Below are 22413 nucleotides of genomic sequence, written 5' to 3'. Positions count from 1 at the left end.
CATATCTTATTTCAACTCGCTGTATAGATTCCATGGAGAATTTGCATTTCAATTCTTATAAACACAGAAGAACTCTTGAAAAATGCTCTGCAGTCCCCTGTGATTGCAGTCCCACTGCAATACTTGTGTTTATTTTTACTAGCAGAATGAGCTCTACTTAGCGAGAAACAAGAAATTTCCTTCCTCACTGAAAAAGGATGCTTCTTTCAGTAATGTTATCTTACTAAAAGGTATGGGCAAGGGAATATAGTGAACCTCTTTATGCTTTAGTAGTTTTAACACTTCTTCTGTTCCAACTAATCCAGTTTTAGAACTGCAGATATACACAGATATGAAAATATGGGCCCTTTTCATAGTCTTTACCCTTTTCTTCATCTTCTAGCATTGTTATATCAACCTGTGTAATAAAATCCAAAATCTAGACATTGTAAATGATAACACCTCTCCATTATGATAAAGTAATATAATTAATTACTTATCAAATCCCAACTATCAGGAGTTGTTTGGTAAAAAACTATGCTGCTTTAGATATCAGGTCTTTTATTTTCAGCTATAATTTTTCAATATTCTGGTAATATTTTTTTCCTGAAGCCAATTTAGGATCCTTTTATTATTGCCCAGTAACAGACAGTTTCAATAATGAAAACGTACTGAAGTGTTTGGCAGGTCAATCTATTTAGAAATCCATATCCATATCATATGCGTGAAGCTGATTCCTGCCAGCAGTACTCAGCTCTGTTGTAAAGGTTGTCTCTCATGGGTGCACCAGGTAACAGACACAGGCTCTCCTCTGCATGTGACCTGTAGGTGATGTAAAACTCACCGATCCAGCCAGGGAGCATAAACTCAAATGGAACTAACACTTGCTTCTTTGCCAGTGAAGTATCAAAAGTGGTGGTTGAAATACTGAAATAGCAGTGGAACCACTTCCTGGTTTAAGGTCTGAAGATAGACGTGCAAACAAGGGGCTTTTTTTTTTTTTTTTGAAAAATGCTGACAAATTATCAGTTTTGATGAACTACCAGAATGATTTAATGGAACTATCTTCTTTCCATACATTTTTGAGAAATCCAAGCTCATATTATATCTGAACCACGCTTGACAGTAGCAGCATTCCTTAAGTATGACAAACAGCCCATCAAACAAGGGTGAATCAACTAGATGCACCAAAGTAGCCCTAAACTCTGTGCTTCCCTTTTATAAAATTCAGTACCTAAAAGTTCAGTCTGGGGACTGCCCCTAATCAGAAATTTCTAAGAATGAAACACATGGAAATCACTCCTTTTAGGACATAATTTGTAGAATTTAAGAAGGTGACTTTTGATTTGTAAAAACTACATGCTATTGTTCCTGAAAGGATAACATCAAATAATAATTTTAATGTAACTTTGCAGAACTGTGACTTCAGTAGAAAGGCAAACAACAAATTTTTGGAAATTTCATTTTCTTACTGGGTCAAAAATTAAAATTTAAATCATAAAACCACTTCAAGCAAGAAGGAATAGGTAATATCCCAGATACTTAAACTATGTGACTCTGATGTTTTTGAAAAGAGTGCGATGGTATAACTATGTGTTTATGGTATTTTGAAGCCGTTCACTGGCTGCTAAGAGACAGAAATCAAATTCTGTCCTTTCATTCAGATTCTGACCCTCCATTTAAAAAATGTGTCTAACATTTATGATTGTGAACTAAACCTCAGTATATCTCTGATGAGGCAGCTGCTTAAACTTGTAAGAAGACATGAAAAGTAGGTTTTTTCCCTTTTCCCTCTGTGGAATTTTCCCCATTGTCATAATAAGATACCTATTGATAGGCACTAATGACAGGGGGAAGTGGGGAGGGGAGGGAAGAGGAAACCCCTCGATATCCAAACAACCAGAAGAGGAAACAGAAGGCTCTGGCTCTCCCCATTTCCCCCACGGAGTTCGGAGGAGAAGGACGATCACCGCCTGAGCCGTTCACTTCCATCCCAGTGCCAGGAGCCATCATCCTCACTGCTGTTGGACTCTGCACTGCTGCCTTTTCGCTTTAACCTGCCATCATCCAGCACTCTGCTGAGCACTGGGACCCACACCGTGAGCAGAGGGCTCTCTCCATCTCTCTGTCCCCCTGGGACAGCTCTGCCATCACCCCCAGCCCTCCTGCAGCTCTGCGGGACCCGCCCGCCCCCAGCACCAGGAACTGCAGCTCAGGGAAAAGGTGCCTGCAGCCAAAAAACACTGGGACTGAGTTACTGTTCTGTTTGTGGCTAATTTCATAGCTGTTGTTGTTCTTGTTTGTCTTGTTAGATATACTAGTGAAGAACTGTTATTCCTATCCCAATATCTTTGCCTGAGAGCTCCCTTAGTTCCAAAATTATAATAATCTGGGGGGAGGGGGGTTTACACTCCATTTCAAAGAGAAGCTCCTGCCTTCTTAGCAGATACCTGTCTTTCAATCCAGGAGAAGTAGTTATGAAAAGCATCTATGGAATGTGTGAAATTTTCTATTTGTTTCAGCTAAAAGAGTTAATACATAGTTTCAGTGATGATAATTGAAATGTCAACACAGTTAATTTAATTTGAGAAAAGTCAGGAAAGGTCTCTCACAGTTCTGATGTTTTGTCTTGTTTCTTATCTACAAATGGATTTCAATTTAGACAGACTTGTGTATATTTCCACATCTCAAAATATAATTGCAGATACCACTTGAAGACAATGAGCATATTCAAGTTTGTCAATCAACCATTTTGACAAGGAAATGTGCCACAGATATTTAATCCAGCTGTCTTAATTTATTTATTTATTTATTTATTTTACATCGACCATCACGCTTAAAAAGATCAGTGCAACAGTGTATCTGGGTAATATCTTGTGGTTTTTAAAAAAAATTTCTTTGAGTGAAGACTTCCTGCTTTAAAGATGTTGATTCACAAGATTCAAATACTCCACATAATGTACAATGTTAATTGCCATTGTGCCAGAAAGATGCAAGGGAATTCAGTCTTTCATATGACCTTTCAATATCAGGCACTTTATAATTCATTTCATGTTTCTGTAGATATCCAAGCTTCAGCTGTGTTACAGAGGGCTTCTTTTTTGTTTTATTATTTTTGTTTTTTTTTCCCTTGGTTCAAGAGCTTTTCCTTTTTTTCATGCATTAGTTAAGAAAACAGTGATTTCAACCAAGTTTAATGTTCACAACCTAACTTGATAATGCAGTAACTTTTGTAAATTATAAATGTACAAAATGTTTTGATAAATTACAACAGTGTATGAATTACCAGTTTGCCAAGAAATTTGGAAACTCATTAATTTGTTTGGTTTGGCATCATGTCTTTTCCCGGTAGTAATTTTATTGACAGTTTCCCTTCAAATTCTGTAATTTCTGTATTATATTATATTATATTATATTATATTATATTATATTATATTATATTATATTAATTCTATTCTATTCTATTCTATTCTATTCTATTCTATTCTATTCTATTCTATTCTATTCTATTAATTTCCCTGAAATGCCTCAAAGTACCTATTTCAATAGCTTTGTTCCTAGTCTACCCCAGCATTTAGAGGGAAGCAGTAACAAGAATTTTTCAAATATACCTTTCCTGACCCTGGGATTTTCAAACCACTGAGCTGCTGGTTGTTATCCAGTCACCGACTTTTATCTTCTCTTGTTAATTATTTCTATTTATAACCTCCAGAGTTCTCTTGCAAAGTGCTGATAATTTATATTTCTTCATACTTGAAAAAATACAAACTGTCAGCACTTTGAATAAATTAAGACAGAAGCGTACCTGTAATACACAGTTATTGGTCATTCCTACCAATTGCTAATGGAAAGTATGAACAATCAGGATTAAAGCTGCAAATATATTTGATATGACCTTTTAAATTTCCACTTAGACTTTGCTTTTTCCTACTTTCTTAAGTATACTGCAATATATCAAACACAGAAAAAAGAATCACCATAAATTTGGATTAATTCAACATGTTCACTGCATTTTTAAACTATCATCTACTGCTCATTTATCAAAGCTCCCTTCATTGCCCACCTATTTCTTCCCTGTATATGTCCTTCTAAACACTGTATATGTTTACATATTTATATATAAATAAATTACTTCCATTCTGAAGTAAAAAAAATAAGGACAAAATTTTGCAAAAGACAATGAGAAAAGATAGTGATATTTCTGTGTGGGGTACTTTGAAATATTTTTTCTTTTCCTAAGGGAGTAATGAAAATAATCTGCAATAAATTAGTCATGTTACCTGCTTCACAAATGAATTAACATCAAAGATGAAACATATGTAAAACCTGAAGCATTGATATTGCTACTACTTTCTAGAGATTCAAGTGAGTAGAGTTCCAGGAGAAGTCAGCTGGTCAGAATATATACACAGAACAACTACTTAGAGTAATTAACCCCAACCACCAATAATATAATTTAGCTCACACATCACTTTAAACATTTGGAATAGGACCAGTCATACAGCAAAAGCTAAGTTAAAGGAATCTTATTGATCGGGGACATAGGAAAGCCTTAGAGAAATTTAGAAAAGTTGGTTTAAGGAATCACTTGCATTTGAAAGATAGTTTGCTGAATATTCTAGATAGACAAATCATTTATTACTGTGTATTTAGCATAAATGCATATATGGAAGTGTGCCTTACTTTCCTCATCAGCTCCGTCTATTCCTCTGCTCTCAAGGTATCCTTCATTTAGTAGGAACCCTTCCTATCGGAAAGTTTTGTACTAATCTTTTTTATTCCTTGTCAGATCTTCCAAAATTTATGAAAATTGTCTCTGCATTGCTCAAGACATCACACTCCTAATGCCATATATCACTGGCTTCAGCAGTATATCCTATTTTAAATGCAGAAAAAAGAAAGCCAAGAGAAGGTAAGAGAACCTAAACTAAACTAAGCTCGGCTCTGATTTCTTACTCTCTGCTCCTTCATAGGTTCTTTTTTGCTGTTTTTCAATGTCTTATATACACTTTCTGATTAGTCACTTGCATTTAATGGCCCAAAGCTATTCTTCCAGTGGGCCAACCATTCCTTCAAATATTTATGGATTATTACCCATAATCTTTGGAATTGTTGTGAAAAATGTAATTACATATAAAAGTTCTGAAAAACAGACACACAGAAAATAACAAGGAAAAACTCCTGAAATTCTGCATTGATATCCATAATGAAAAAAACATAAAATCTAAAGTGTTTGAAATAATATGTTTTTCTAAACACCTTTGTGAACAATAGCAGAAAGCACACTAAAATATTTTAAAAGTGGATAATCATATGTACATTTACTGAGAAAGGAATATAACTGAAAGCAGGTAATCCACTAAATTTATTAAATAAAGGGACAAAGAAAGTTTTGAACTTCATATGAATGACAAATATGCATTTATATGATTAATGTCTTCAGAGGATAGATAAAGCTAAAACAGTGAATAATTTACTAACAGGTGAACAAATTTCTGAATGTGATTGACCTTCAGGAAACAGAGACTCTCCTCTTTGGAGGTCAATGTAGTTGAAATACATTTGTATAAATACATGGAAATTAATCTTGTTTCCTTTAGGTAAGTCAAATGAAACATTCCAGTTGATCAGATATTTATGCCTAAGTAAACAGTACTAAGTATACTTCTGCCTAAGTAAACAGTGTCAATAAATCTGCAACTGGATGTTAGAATTTCTTTATTGATGATAATAATTAATTAATGTGTTTGATTGTAACAGTCTATAAACAAAGTACTGAAGTGCATAAAATCCACATCTATTAGTCTCCAATATGTAATAACTAGACTAGACAGAGCAGCATAAAAATGCTAGTCTACAGAATGCAAAATGCAGCACCCAAAAAAAGTCAGTAAAACAAACAAATAAAAAAATGCAAAGCATAATTGAATTTTGCCAGGCTCAACTGTGTCACCGTATGAAGATACATTTGCTTAACTTATGGAGAATACAATGCTTATTCTCAAAAATTATATTAAACACAACCCCGAAGAAGAATAAGAAAGTACACTCTGTTGACCAAGTGCCTCAAAAACAGAGAACCAGACTAGCTGTGCCAATTCATCTCTGTATTTGGGAAATAACACCAAGTTTGTCAAGTAGTCAGCTACAACTTAGGGGTTGATGACCACAAAAGACCACCCAAGGGACCCCTGAGATAGGAGGACACATGCATCAGTGTGAGAGAAAGCATATTACTGGACTTGGGGAAATTATTATCAAATGTATGGGTATTTTTGGGAAAACAAATGAATATGTAAGTAAATTATAGTATATAAATGGGAGCTTTTCTTACTCAATATGCATAATAGGTTGAAACATCCCATATGCATCCAGCACTGAATAAAGAATGCCTACTTCTTAATCCTACATTGGTGCTAAAGAGTTTATTCTGCCAATTTTGGTAACAACTGGACTCACTTTCTCCAGTGAATTCAATAGCAGAGGTCATGGTCTACATTGTGTCTAATGTTCTAGAGGCGGTACCTTTAAGTCCCACTGAAATGAAATCCTTTGATGAAACAACAAACCTTTAAGTAGCTTGTCCTGTTCCTGGGACTTAGAATGCTGTTGTGCCAGGATTATGTCCTACCTCTTCAACAGGAACCAAACTGCCAGATGTTCCTTTTCCAGCTGCAGCTTCTCCTTCTACTTGTCTTTGTTCTTCACCATCCTCTTCTGGCTGCTGCCCAAGATATCAAGCAAGGAAAAAAGTGTTGCTTTCTTGGTTATACTCACCACACTGGGATGTGCTGGCAGTGGATTAGCCCCTCCTCCTTGTCATCCATGGCAGTGCTGGTGAGGTAAAGCCCCACCCTGGCTCACCTGTGGAGCTGCTCTCTGCAACCACCAGGCTCCAGATGATGGGCCTCTGTGCTCCTATTCAGGGATAGACTGGGGAGGTGTCCCAGCATTCTCACCCCAGGGGAGATGGACAGGGTAGGCAAAGATCTGACAGAGGAGGGGAGCACAGGCTGCCTGTGTCCATGTGTGATGAGATCCAGGTTCTCCTGGTGTCACTGGTGGAGAAAATCCAGTAACTGTTCCTGCTTCTGCTGTGTCCGTTGCACTTTCAGTGTCTGGACCTGCCAGAAAGACACAGAGAAAGTCCTTGTACCACCCCAGGACAAAACTCCTACAGCAGCACTTGAGGGGTATAGGTATCTCTGGACAGCGCAGTCAGCCCAGCACTCTTTAGAGCAGAAATGGCCTTTCTCCCCTTCCTGGGTCACCCATGTTTCCCCAGCCAGCAGGCAATGGGCTCACCTATCTCTACAGTTGTGATGCAAGGATCTGGATAACAAGCAACACTGCCAAACAGCTTTTTGAATACTGTAGTTGTGTCTCAGCTATAGTAAACTGTGATATGCAGGGATGCTGTCAAGGACTGCATTTCCTCCTTACCCTGAAAAACCAAGCCTACTGCAGCTTCTTCCCCTACCCTTCTCCTGCTCAATCCCATTGCTAGTCTGGGTCCCTTCTCTCCAGGAGCAACCCCTATCCTAGGCATAAGCAAGCTGAGCTCAAGTGCCAGGCTCAGGGGAAGACTGTCAGTGCTTTGGGAGACAGTGTATGCTGTGACTACAGCAGGGTAAGGAGACACATCTGGATGAAAAATGGAGGCTTCCAAGACCAAGCAAGAGCTGCCACTGCCATTAAAGCTCTAATTCCCCTTCACTTGTTCAGAAACAACTCCGCAGTTCATCCCTGGTCTGCAATGCTGAGTTGAATGAGATTAAATAAGGAGAAACCTTAGTCTACCTTAGCCCCAACCCTTGTGTCACTCAGGGTCTCTCCTGAAATTTGGCATCACTTCTAAAGATTTAATGCCCTCCTCAGGCATGAAGAAGTCTGCTGAAGAAGTCATCATCTAGGACAGATCTGTGACATAAGCCCAGGGGTTTGCAGCATCACACATGAGCTCAGCAAGGATACCTGGGGACAGCCAGGCCAGGCTAGGAGAGATGGAGGGGTTCAGATAGGCACAGCACCAGAAGCCACAACTGTACAACAGAGAAAAATGTATAGAAAATAGGGGATAAAATATAGCAGTGTTTGGATCGCTCTGTTTAGCAAGCATCTATTTTTATAAAGGATATTCACAGAAGGTGTACAGAGCTCAGGGTCACCCAGCTCTCATAGGAAAACATCAGGCTCTGGGATCCCAGGTCTCAAAGGCATTGCAGGGTACCCCCCTTCCCAGACAAGAGCTGTTGGGGTGGGGAGTGAGGTGGAGAAGACAAGGAGAGGCAGATCAGAAGAACTTGGGGAGCCCTCATTACAACACAAAGCAGGTGTGACTCGCACCTTCCCAAAACACACTTTGGCCAGAGGCAGTTTCTTGGGAGCACCCCATAAACAGTAGCACAACCCTCCTCCTGCTCATGCTCTTTGGGAATTGGTGTGTGAAATGCAGGAAAGCCACAGAGATATTTCCCATTTTAGAGACAGCAGTAAGCACCGAATCTTCTGAGCTCTGGCCGGCCCTCTTGCCTTCCAGCAGAGGTCCCAGGGCATCCACTTCGGAGCTGACATCCCTGCCTTCGGGTCGCAACACACCCGCCATGGCGGTGTGTCCCAGCCTTCCCGGGACACAGAAAGCCAGTTTATAGTGTCTTCCGATAGACACGGAGGCAAGGAAAGGCAGGGGAGGAGAGGAGGGGCTGCAGAGCTCAGTGCTGCTGCCAGGTTGCAACAGCGATGGGGCTGTCCGTCCCTGGCCTGGAGCTGTCCTGAGCCACAGGGCCACAGGCTCGGTCCTCGTCCGGGAACCCCTGCCTCCCCTGAGGGAAGTCGGCCCTGGGGGAAGGGTCCCAAACCTTCCTTTGGTGGAGGATGGGCTTGAGGGAGCAGTGGGCTGGCACTGACCCGTGGTACACTTTGGGGCCCATGGGGGCCCTTCTGAAACCCATAACCTCACACTGTGGGTGTGTTATAAGTGTTTGTCACACACACTGACTCAGAGCCAATTGTACATCAACAAGTGGAATTTATTAAGCAAGCAGTAACAAGCAAAAGCAGCGCTGGGTGGCCGGGAGTTAGCACTCCACCAACGGCGCGCACTTTCCTCTCTCAGTCCTTTGGGTTTTATACCCCTTGTTTCTGGTGTACGTGTCCCTTTTGCAATCGTGTCTGCGCTGGCACTGCCTGTTGATAGGGGTCGTACTCTGCTCTCCGGTGGTCGTTGGAATGAAGGAGACTCCTCTTCCCGGCAGACGTATCTTGACCTATGAACCTCTGCCTAATCAGTAGATCCTTTTTACACATTGAACAATGGATACTTAAGTATGGTTAACTGGCTCAGCTAAAACTAATCCTGTCAAGACATTCTTGTGGGCTACGGGTGCATGACTTGTGCCCTCTCAAATCCGGTTCTATTTTCTGTTATTTTATTGAACTCCTGGTAGTCCTTTTATTTTAATGAACAATTTTTATGTTGTTTTTATTACAGGTGAGACCTACAGACAAAGCCTCTGAGAGCATCTCGGCCTGGACGTGGGCACATGGGGAAGCAGGGACTTAGCAGGAAGCATAGGAGCGGATGGGGACATCATGAAGACAGAATTCAGCAAAGCTGGCTCCTCCCACCCGGGAGAGGGCCACCCTCAGCCACCTAAGAGTGTTATCCATGAATGCGAGACAAGCTGTGAGGAGCCATCTCCCTTGCTTCTGCTGTCACTTTGCTGCCTCTGCAGCTACAGCCCCGATCTATAACCTCCACTCCCTCCAGAGATGGATGAGAAAATAGAGCTACTTGGGTTCAAATGATATCTGTATTACTTCATAAACATCTAGATAATATAAAATACATGGTAGTTATGAAGAAGGCAAAACTCTTTATATTTTTCTTAAGGAATATTTTCTTTTTGCCAACATTTAAATTTTAACCTGTCTCATCCGAGAAAGAAAAATACTTGTAGAAATATTTGATAGGTTTTGTGGAGTATACACTGTGAAAATTTCTCTCATCAGGAAAAGAAAAGTTGCATCTCTGAAGGTGCTTTATGTGAAAGTATATGTCTGAGCTCTTGATGAAAACTATGTAGGCAAATGCTAATATAACTAATTTCTATATTAGTCCTGTTCCATATAACTTGAGTTTTTTTTAATGTTGGGCAAATTACATGTTAAAAACAAACTATGACATTTACGAATGGAAAAGAAGCTGGATCTTTAGTTAAGCCTACCAAAAAAAAAAAAAAGAAAACCTTTGTCTCTACATCTCTTTCTCTTTTACAATATTTAGCTTTAGTCTTGTTCATTTATTTGGCCAAATGATATCTGTTCATTTCATGACAATTCCCTTTCATTTCAGAAAATAATGAGGAAAAAATTTCAAGTGTTAATAGACTACTTGAAAGATTTACACTTCCTTGGTTTGTTTTATCAAAAATCCCTTTATCTACCCAATCATGTACAACACAGCAAAGAAATTTCATTCTTCTCATAAAAGACAACAGATTAAATGGTGCCACTCTAAAAAAGGTTTTAAACTACTAGTCTAATTGCTTTCAAATGTGTAAATTAAGTAGTCATGGTCACAGTAATAGAGACCAATATTCCCAGTAAGTAGAACTCTTTCATGTGTTACACTGCCTGGTGGTCTGAACTATTAATGAACTATTTTTCAGAGTTGCAGTGCTCAATGTGGAACACAGGCACTGAAATAGTTGTGACAACTGAGTGTAAAATCAATACCCCCAGAGGGGTTCTGAGTGCAGTATTACACCACATACTGTATACATCTATATTATTGGTGGTCACAGAATGCTGCCAGATTGCACAATGATGGAAGGAATCCTGAAGTCACATTCCTAACCCAAAAGAACATGTATGAAGAAGTGTGATATCAGGACAGTCCAAGGAGTTAAGTAAATGGAGATGGAGGACTCTTGGGTTTTAAGACCGCAAATAACAGAGAAGACAATGTAGAACAGGAATAGGCAGCCCTTTAAGGTTAATGTAGTTTGGTTTTACTTTGTTTGAGATTAGAATGGAGGTGTAGGAGCATAAAAAAATGCTTACTGTCATGTGGCACATCTGAGACACACTGGTGCAGGCTGCTCTTACAAACAGCCTGGTTCTCACCACCCTGAGTGATATCTCTGATTTTACACCTGGAGGCAGAACTGAATGTCTCCCCTGCGGACAGAACCCATCCTTGGAGCTTTCCAGGTAGTGCTGGAGGCTACAGCAAGGAGCTCTGCTGTGATTCCTTGGCCAGTCTCATCATGGTCAAGTCCATTCTCTGGGATTGCTCCATCTTGTGTTCCAGACACTCCTCCATCAGCTGCTCTTGGTTATGAAATTCAGCCCACTCAGCTGCCAGCTTCCCTAGCTCCTCTAAGCACTTCTGCAACATTGACACTTTCTCCTCCAAGTCCCCACCCAAAGATATTGAGTGACCCAGACAAGCAAGGCTTTGCCAGCCTTGGCTGGACTGACTTTCTCCAAAGTGCCCATTAGCAGAGGTGAGGGTCTACACTGTGACTGTGCTTGCCTAATGTTCCAGACACACTGCCTGTGGGTCCCATTGGAATGAATCCCACTTTGATGAAACATATGCTTGAGCTGCTTGTCCTACTCTGGGACTTGGGATGTTGCTGTGCCAGGGATGTGTCCTGGCTCTGTGACCAGAGCTGAGCTGCCAGCTGTTTCTTGTCTTGCCAAAGCCTCCCCTCCTGCTGCCATATTGTTGCTACTACTTCTCAGTTTTCAGGGAGGCACATTCTCCTCAGTCTCTTTTTTGAATGCTTGCAGAATACCTTACTATTTTAAATATCCCTTGCCAAGCACCATTCTATCAGTGCCTTAAAATCTTAAACAATCAGGTAATTCAGGGTTAGCACACATTCTTTGACAAAGTGGCCAGCACCACATACCTTGCAAAGATATAAGAAAGGCTGTGTAAACTTATAGAAGAAGTATTTTATTAGATCTTCTCATTTAAAAATTTGGATAATATTAAAGTAAGAAGCATTGACATTATGTCCTCTGTTTCTGTAAATTCCATTGAAACACAGTTGAGATTTTGAAGGTCGGTTTGAAACAATGGATACAATAAGTCAACTTTCTTAAATATCTAGGCGTGGTTAATAATACCATGCTCTTGTTAATTGCCAACTAGAGATGGTATCTAATTTTGTTTGGTTTTTTGGGAGGTTTATTTGTTTGTTTTTTGTTTTGATTTAGTTCTTTTGTATTAGATTACTTCTGGATTTAAATTACTAGTTTTTGACAATAGCTAAGTTCAAACCTAGAGTTTTATAACTGCAATTTATTAAGAATCAGTGCTTTAAAGATACAGTATTGAAAGATTAGTTGTGAATTATGGTGCAGACTGCACATTAAAACCACCAGGTTGTGCAAAAGATTTACAGACAATATGCAAGTAGAAATATTAATATCTTTGTGCTTTGGAGATTGCATTAATTATAGTCATTCTAAGAGTGCAATAATTAGACTGTTTTACAGTAGCCACTAAGGTCATTTTAGACAAGTAATTTTTCACCTGCTACAAAGCTCCATTAATATATTAACTCATTGCAAACCTGTGTTCTATGCTCATAGTTGTGTTGTTTTGAAAGAAAAGCAATGGAAGTGATGGGCTTGGCAGAATGAAGTTCTGCTGCTGCAGTCACGGATGTTCTGGCACAGGATTTCATCAGAAAGCAATATACAGCTATGAATGCTAATTGCCATTTTGTCTTAGCTGGAAAATCAATCCTGTCTGCTAACACAAAAAGCTTTTGTGAGAACATGGATTTTACTGGAATGCTGCCAAACCTGGACAATTTGTACATTGTAAGATGTTTCCAAAAGTGAACAAATATTTGCGGAATGCAAGCAGGGATGTAACTCTGCCCTGTAGTGGTAGCTCAGATCAATGCCTCAGCTTTTGTGGAATTTTCTCACCTGGGGAAAGGAAAAGCAGAAAAAAACTGAAAGGAAGAATAAGAAACCTAGAGTTTTATTCTTACTAGTAAACAAAAATATTAGTTGTTCCCTGATATATTGAAAAACAAAAACAAACAAGGCAGCAAAATAATTTATTTGTAGGTTTTTAAAATGTTATAGTTTGAATTGAGTGAACATTTTAAATACATTTCATGCATTTTCAATCAAAGTATTTAAGGAATTTGTTTTCAAATTCATAGAGTTCAACTCTGCCTACAGAAACATATAAAGAGAAAATATTTAACAGCAGTTATGGCAAAAGACTGGGACAGATCAGCACGAAAATTTGCATTTATTGGTATTTAAATTGGATACATAATTGTGAACATAAATATGTATCAATGAGCAAAAATAAATGCATTCCTTACATGTCCAAATTAAAAAAAAAAATCCTAATATCACAACTGGACATTGACAAAGAGTTTTTTTTTCAGAGAAAATGGATGTATTTTTTATTAGTTGTTTTTAATTGGAATAGTAGCATCTTCCAGTTAAGATCTGAGCCATCTAATTCACAGCACTGTACATTACACCTTGGACTGAATCTGCGTTCTGTAGAAAATTAAGACTAATGGAACTGATTGCATTGAAAATGCAGCTTCAGAATTCTCTGCTGGTTTTGAATTAATAGTACATTCTGCATAACAACACCTCTTCTGTTTCTTTACTACAATAGCAATATCTATAGCCTCCAGACATATGAAAATATTTGCACATATAATTAGTTATTCATATAAATCAAAAATTTATAGCTTTCCTTAAATGTTCAAGCAGCTTTCCACACGTCACAATTTCTCACAATCAAAGTTTTCAATTTACATATTTAGTACATTAATCTCCTGCTGTCCCATCAAATAGAAACTCTTCATCTTATGGTGGGCTGATTCCTTTTATCTCATGAGAAAGCTTCCCAAACATATATTTGAGTAGTATGATAACCAGCTAGAAGAAAAGTTAAATAAATGAATTACTCAGGGAGACATAAAGTTAACAGCAAAAGATGAATAAAGGAGAGTTAACTTAGTATAAGATCAAGGTGTCAAGAATAAAATTAATCAGGCCAACAGGATTCTTGAAGAAAATAAAATTGTAGTTTTCAATATGCCTGCACCAAGAGTGGAGGTGATAAACAGGAAGAATTAGAACTGCATGTTTATAAGCATAAATTTGCCTTAATTGGTAGCACTGAAACTTGTGTGATTCACATTATTGCACTGTTAAAATCAATATAGATTAAATGAGCAAAAGAGACGAAGGACGGATTTTCTATCTGAAATGTTGTACTAATTAATTTTAAGACATTGAAAAGTCTGAAGTAAACAATATTGGATAACTGGGCCTTCTTTTTATAATACATGACAAGTAACAGAGAAGGTAACTAAAAAATGATACTGCTATTCCTAAAAGTTATTTTCATTTTTCTAATAGACCATTGTTTCTGGCATATGGAATGTTGCATTAGATATTGTGACAATAAAAGATCACAGGAATAAAATGCATCTCATTAGATGTACTATGTTTGAAATTCCAGGTTCTAATAAACATAACTGATACTTAAAATGTATGGCCAGACTTTGAAACAACTTTGCATTGAAGCAGGTAGTCAAATAAAAACCTGAAATAATGAACAAAAATTTTACTGCATTCCATGAGTGAAAAAGTAATTAAATATTATTTTTAAAATTTCTTTAAACAGAAATGAAAGCATCCACCAAAATGGAAAACAAAATATCTACAACATAGCAAGTGATGGAAAGGAAAGGGAAAATTGATAGTGATGAAAAAACGTGAACTGTAGAAATTTCCTTCCTTCAGGGTGAAGGGCAAAGACAGGCAAATACTTCCAGGTTCAGAAGATGGTTTAATTTCCTTTCAACAACACAGTGCATAGTATCAAAATTTGTTCTTGTTTTAACTTCACTATTTTTTACGACTAACATACAGGTTAAACAAAGTGAAAATTTAATAGTATTAAATGGCTTCTGGATTCAATATTGCTAATTTACACACTCCTTGCCATATGTACTTGCACATTCAAGTGTAAGAGTGTGTGGTCTTCATTGACATATTGACATGCCCTAAAGATTCTTTAGTGTCTGCACGACACTGAACTGTCATAGAAGAGCATCCTAGCATTGCCAGCAGCAATGCTGGTAGCAGAAAAGGCAAAAAGAGTTCAGCTAGTATGTCTGTATTTCAGGAATAGCTAGATGCAGTATACACATGGTAAAGACAATATTAATTCTGCTGCTAACTCTCAAGCATGTTAAGTGGCATTTATTAGCATGTAGTATTTTTAAACTGGCTTGCTTATTTATACCAGTTTTATGTAAGTTTTAGAAGACTGAAAATTCTTAATAGTAGTAGAAAGCTAATGCGATGTCAATATTTGGAAAACATAAATTAAACTGGGAATAGATATGGTTAATTATAGTCCTGTCAGCCTGCTATCGATCCTGTAGAAAATAATGGAGCATCTGGAACTGGGTTTGATTAAGAAATTAAGAGGAGTTAATATAATTAATGTCAATTAAAATGCCCTTACTAAACCTAAGCCTAATCACTCCAACTTAATATCTTCTTTGAATACAACTGCAAATTTGGGGGATACATTTTGGACTCTGACTTGAATAATTCCATTTTGATGCAGTGAGTTCAACAGTACAAAATCCTTTTGGTGATATATTATATGGAATAAGGTGTGGTTAGTAGTGTATCTTGAAGGACTTGGTATAATTACTTCTTGGTCCACCACTAATAAAATAGCAGTAATTAAATTTCTACTGGAAATTTTTTGCATAATAAACATTGATTCCCTAAATTATAAATAGTGGTGATAACTAACATAAACAAAGTCACTTATAAACTGACTAACAATCTAATAGAAAGTTACTCAAGCAGAAAAATGTAGCCCATGGTACCAATATGAGGGAGCACAGAATGGCTCCCATTGGAAGGGACCTTAAAAAGCAGGGGCCTCAAAGCCAAATCAAACATTTTCTTTAACACTTCCAGGGATGGGACATCCAGAGCTTTTCTGGGTATCCTATTCCAGTGTCTCAACCACACTCATAGTAAAGTATTTCTTCCTAATATTTAATATAAACCTACTCTTTCAGATTAAAGCCATTGGCCCTTATCCTGTCACTACATTCTTTTGTAAAAACTCACTTTGGAGCTCTCTTGTAGGCCCCATTAGTTACTGGCAGGCTGCTGTAAGGTCTCCCAGGAGACTTCTTTTCTCCAGTCCAAATAATCATGGTGCTCTCAGCCTGCCCTCATATCAGAAGTGCTCCAGCCCCTGGATCATATTTGTGGCCCTCCTTTAGACCTATTCAGGCAGGTCCACGTCTTTCATGTGCTGAAGATCCCAGAGCTAGATGTAGTACCCCAGGTGAGATCTCATGAAGGCAGAACAAAGGGGCAGAATCCCCTCCCTCCACCTGCTGCCCATGCAGCCCAGGATGTGGTCATCATTCATGGCTTCAAGCACACACTGTTTGCTGTTGTGCCGCTTCTCAATAACAGAGGCTCCCAAGACTTCCTCCTCAGTGCTGCTGCCGTGATCCTGAAAAAATAAGACACCTACATATTATACTAAAATAAATAGCAAATATGTGTATCATTGTGGCCAAAACTTGGGCTGGAAGTAAATGAATGAATGAATGAATGAATGAATGAATGAATGAAGTATTTTCCGAGGGGAAATAGTCTAATTGAAGCAGAATTCTGTGTTATCTATCTATCTATCTATCTATCTATCTATCTATCTATCTATCTATCTATATCTATATCTTCTATATCTACATCATCTATCTATCTGTCTATATCTATATCATCTATATCTATATCATCTATCTATTTATCTATCTATATCTATATAATCTATATCTATCTATCTATATCTATCTATATCTATATCTATATCTATATCTATATCTATATCTATATCTATATCTATATCTATATCTATATCTATATCTATATCATCTATATCTATATCACCTATATCTATCATCATACATATCTAATCTATATCTAATCTATCTATCTATCTATCTATCTATCTATCTATCTATCTATCTATCTATCTCCATAGAGCTGTATATCTATATAGGTTTTATGTGGATATGACCATGTACTAAGTCCAGTGACAGTGGCTGCACTGTACTGTCACTCCTCACCAAATAATATTAAAAATCTCAAGATAAAGAAAAGTCAAAGATATTATTCAAGAATCAGAATTCTGGCAGTCTTCCTACACTCTTTGTTTGTGGTATTCTTTTCTCATGTTTATAAGTAATTGTCTGTATGCACATAAATGTAGATTTGTACATTTCCTATGCTTGTTCCCTCCAAACCCTAATTCCTACTCTCTAATATTTTATACTCATGAGGAGCAGTTTTGCCTTTTCCCCTTTTGTCATACACATAATGATGGACTTGCAAGAAACTTGCTCTCTTTAGCTTGCCCAGAAAAATGTTGAGTGACACTATGACAGACTATAGGAGCCTGCTGAAGTAATCTGATTAATCTAATTAGTTCTTCAGTCTAAGGGAGAAGAAGCAATAAGTGGTTGTCAGCCTGGTTAGTTTTAAAACTGCACACTGTGCACATATATTTAGAACCAAGTTCATCTTAATGGTTATTATTTTTTGGACTGATGACCCAGACTATTTGATATAAACTTTAATATTAATCCAGCACCAATACATGGAAATAAAGAGTTTCAAAGTTTTTACCCAAGCCCTCTTACTTTCATCTCTGAAGTCAGTGAAGAACACATGATGAAAGGGATGTGACTCACATTTTTCACTCTCATACCAGGGAGGTGATATTCAGATGTTCATATTCCAAATATTGAAACTAATTTGAACATTTTTGCCTAATATTTTTTTTTTTTCAAGAAATGTATGGATTATAGTCACAGTTGGAAAAATGGTATTGTAAATTTCTCGCTGGGATAAGAATGTTCTTTCATGGCTTGGAGTAGAGTGTCTGGAAAGCTGCCTGGCAGAAAAGCCACTGAACATGAGTGAGTGTGTGTCCAGGTGGCCAAGAAGACCAGTGGAATCCTGGCCTATATCAGTAATAGTGTGGCCAGCAGGACCAGGGAAGTGATTCTTGCTCTGTATTGGGCACAGGTGAGGTCACACCTGCAATCCTGGGCTTACTCTTTGGTCCCTCACTACAACAAAGACATTGGTGTCCTGCAGCATGTCAAGGTCATCTCATTCTCCACCATAGGTTTCCATGAGCAAAATCTCAGAAAGAATTCACTTAATTAATTTATTTCATACAGTAGCAATAGACAGCTCTACCTGTTTGCTTCTGGAGAGGAAATCTGAACTATGAAGTCACTGGACAATTATACCCTTACCATCAAGATTTCCTGCCCCTCACATCACAGCTCAACCCAGTAATATTAATAAGGTCTGGGATCTTCTTGTTTTCCATTGTCTTTTAAACACAACTGTAAACCTATGGGAAAATGCTGTTTTCCATAATAAATGATTCTGTAATTTGAACGAGGTAAACTGACATCTGAATTTATGCTTGTGGAACAATTAATTCACAAATTAACTGTGCCATCATCATGCTCAGTTATTTTATTTTTCCAAATGTTCATGTACTACCTGCAACCAAAAAGCATTCTCCTGTCTGAAATCTTCCCCCTAGGATTTTTACAAAAAGAACAATATTCATCTCTTCAGGTGAGATTTGCACAGACCAATATTTCACTTCATCTATGTGCAAATTCTTTTCAGTGTAACAATTAAGAACCTAAAGATCAATTTAAAAGTTATGCTCTACCAAAAATTCCAGGGCACTTGAGGGCTTTGGGCAACTAAAAAGAAAGGGATTTTGTCTTTATTTGACCAGCATCGGGATGACAGTCTCATGTGGTTACCATTCTACAAATCAAAATGGCATCACTAAAGGCTGTCTTTAGAACCGTTTCTGTGATGTTGATTAAATGTGCATATGTTAGACAATGCTTTTAACATGACATATAATTTGAGCAATTTGTTGAGAAAGTATCACAGTGCACAGGTGAATTGATTGTAAAAATCAGATAATTTCTTTCCACAATGGAAAGAATTGGAAATTAGCCCTAGGTTAGATTAACCCTAAATTTTGGAGTGAGAAATTTGAGATTCTTATGAAAATTGTCGTGGTACAACTTCCAAAGCACATCCCAGTAACAGAAAGAAATAGCTTTTTCTTTGTGTATATGAGGGACCAATGGGAATGAAGAACCAAAATTCCACTCTCATAATCATCAGTAGGAGCCATTTCAGACTTGAGGATGTGTTTGACTAGGGCTTATGAAGTGCAGAGCCCTGAATTTGTAGTTTGATACATAGAGTCTTTATATATCAGGTATATTGTCAACACCACAATAGTATCACTTTTTCCTCTGTAACACAAGTAAACAAGATTATTGATCTGAGATAAACTGTGGCATGCATATTATGCAACACAGTGAATTTCAAAGCTAGGGGAACAGGTAGCAGTGCAAGCTCCAAGTGAACAAACAACAATGCAAAACTAGAAAAATTATTATTGGCTTCATCTTTGCAATAGAGCTATCCTCAGCAGAAGTCTTTATAATTCAGTAAGTCTTTTAAGTTAGTCTAGCACTCCTCTTAGAACTTGTGCCATTTCCAGTTCTCTTACAAGCATTTTTGCATGATTTTTTTGTTGCAGTACTTCAGGTATCTGGTTAGAGGAAAATTTTCCAAATAGGTAGATTTGTTTGTTTTATGTATCAAATTGTTTTTGCTATTTTACTTAATTTCAAGATGAAAACAAATGTTCAATTATAGAATGCATGACTGTCATCAACATGGAAAATTATTATTTATCTCAATTTTTCCTAAAGCTAAAAAAAGAATCGTAGTGCAAATTTTCTATTTATCAAACATGTAATTACATCTTTACAGATTATCTTATGTACATATCTATAATATATTCATAACAAATGTCAAAGCAAAGCTGCCGTTAATGGATGTTGACACCACAATAATTGTATTTGCTTTATTCAATGTGAACTTAAAATGAATGCGTTTGTAATTGCCTATTCTTCAAACAGAATAACGTCTGCCTCTGTTATCCTTCTGCTATGTAACCTTCAGAATGTTTCATGAATGTACTGAGAAATCCGGCATTTTACTGTAATTTACTTTAAGAAGGACAAAAATACCACAAGTATCTTGCTACATTTGCTTTATGCTATATTTGACACTAGTTTGTGTTAGTCTTGTGAAAGCAAGACTTTTCAGACTGACTTGGTGATTCTGAATGGCCTAAAAGTTCTGAGTTCATTCTGCCTTGCAGGTATTCAGATATGGTTTAAACATGCACACTAAGTTTGTCAAATATACTGTAGAAATTATTTTTTGGCGCAGGGGATTTATGTCCCCCTTTTTATGTCCCCCTATATTGACACATCACAGACTTTAGCCACATTCTTAGATAGCATAAAAGGTAATGTGCTTTTGCAGATGGTGTAATAATGCTGGTAAGCATGCTGACCTGGTGAATCTATATGCAAATGTGCTATGATATGTTTCTTTCTTCAAACATGTTATACTGTGCACAGGGTTTTCTTGCTTAGTAAAGGAAAACTGAAGTTTCAAATTACCTGCATATTGCTGTCTGCTCCTAAGGTCAGAGTCTACACATGCACATTAATTGCAGCTGAAGATTCTGATTTTACAGTTATACATATGGATGAACATGTATAAATATAGGTGTAAGAGTTTAAATTGACTCCTGGCAAGCCAGCTTTTCCTTAGGTTAAAGTGAATTATAATTCAGTTAAAATGTACAATTACAGTATTTTTTAATAAAATATAGCAGAATATTACAATAAAATCTTAAATATTCTGTTTCCAAGAAACTCTAGAATACATTATAAAATATCTAATAAATGAAGAGAATGAAGCTTTATCCATAAGTTTTATTTCAGATACATTTATTATACTGTAAATTAAGGCAGAGAAGATGAGTTTTGAAATTATCAGTGGGACTCTTACTGTCTTACATATTCTGGTCTGTAAATATGAGCAACTGTGTTTACATCTGGCACTGCTTGAGACAAGTCTAATATGGTTTTCCAGGCTTTATTTCACTGTCTTTGATAAATAGTATTAGGAAAAAAAATTAATTTAATATTTCATAGCAGAGCCATGCCAAGCTGATTGAAAGCCATGGCTGTGTCATAAGGGCATATTGCTTTTTTATTTCTTACTTTCTTTCCTACTGATTTTATACTGGATTAAAAAATTGAGACAAAGATGGACTTCATTGATTTACATTCTTGTATGTGCTAAAATAACTGAAGAATTAGGTAGTTTTCCCATCAGAACAAAAGTTGATATGTCATTTTTTAAAAGTGCAATAAACCCTTCCCTACTGGTTGGATTCAAGTACTCAAGTCATACCTATAGCAGCAGAATAAAGCAGAAATACCAATATAAGAGTAATGTTAAATATTTTGTTCTTCTGCCTCCAAAAGGGAAAAAAAAAATGTACTCTTGAAAAATTTTCTTCTATCTTGTCCTAGTATTAAAGTTTGTAGTTGATGAAACAAGGCATTTCTACAGTAGTGTAAACTAAACACAACTGCTCCTTCTGATATAACTTTACTTTTCTTCACCTTACTGATAACATAGTTGTAGACTACCAGCATTTTCCCCCTCACCTGTAATTCAGATTATGCTACTGCTCTTCTTTAATCCTCCTCCCCTCAGATGCAGTGAATCACAAGGTTCACAGTTTTGTCCTGAGAGGGATCAGTTTAATCACATTAAACGGTTTGCAGTCACTGATTCCATATTGACATGACCAAGGGTTCTGATACACAGATATTTCACCTCTTGAGAAGACCTAATCCTTAAGAATTACTAACATTTCTTCTTCTGTGCTGCATTTAAATCAGAGCACCAGAGAAATTATTGAGGTGAGATTAATTTTGGCCTACAACCAGTGCATTAGCAATGCTCAGCATAGCAAAGAATGTTTGCTTATTCATTAGTATCAAAGGTTCTACTGATCAAGAGATTTTTTACAGAAAATATAAAGATTAATTTGTTCTTTTGCATAACATGTGCTTCAAAATATGCATCTTTAGCATGCAGTTAATATGCTAGGTAAAGTGGTTACATATATTGTAATACATTAGGTTTTGCAATGTTGCTGCTTATTTCTACTCTCTATTCTGGTGTAATTAAGAAAAGTCGACAGCTGACAAGAATAGAACAGTAGGTAGCTATGAAGTTTCCAGGATAATCTGTACAAATATTTTCTTGACTTAGTAACATGCTAATAAATGTGACTGACTGAATCCAGTCAATCTTCCAAAGCAAGTGTCTCATTTTCAAAATACCCCTTTACCCTTTTTGAAGGTAATGTTACTGTGATTGACATAA

Source organism: Cinclus cinclus, chromosome Z, assembly GCF_963662255.1.
Source record: "Cinclus cinclus chromosome Z, bCinCin1.1, whole genome shotgun sequence".
Classification (NCBI taxonomy): Eukaryota; Metazoa; Chordata; class Aves; order Passeriformes; family Cinclidae; genus Cinclus; species Cinclus cinclus.
This window is presented reverse-complemented; position numbering follows the sequence as displayed.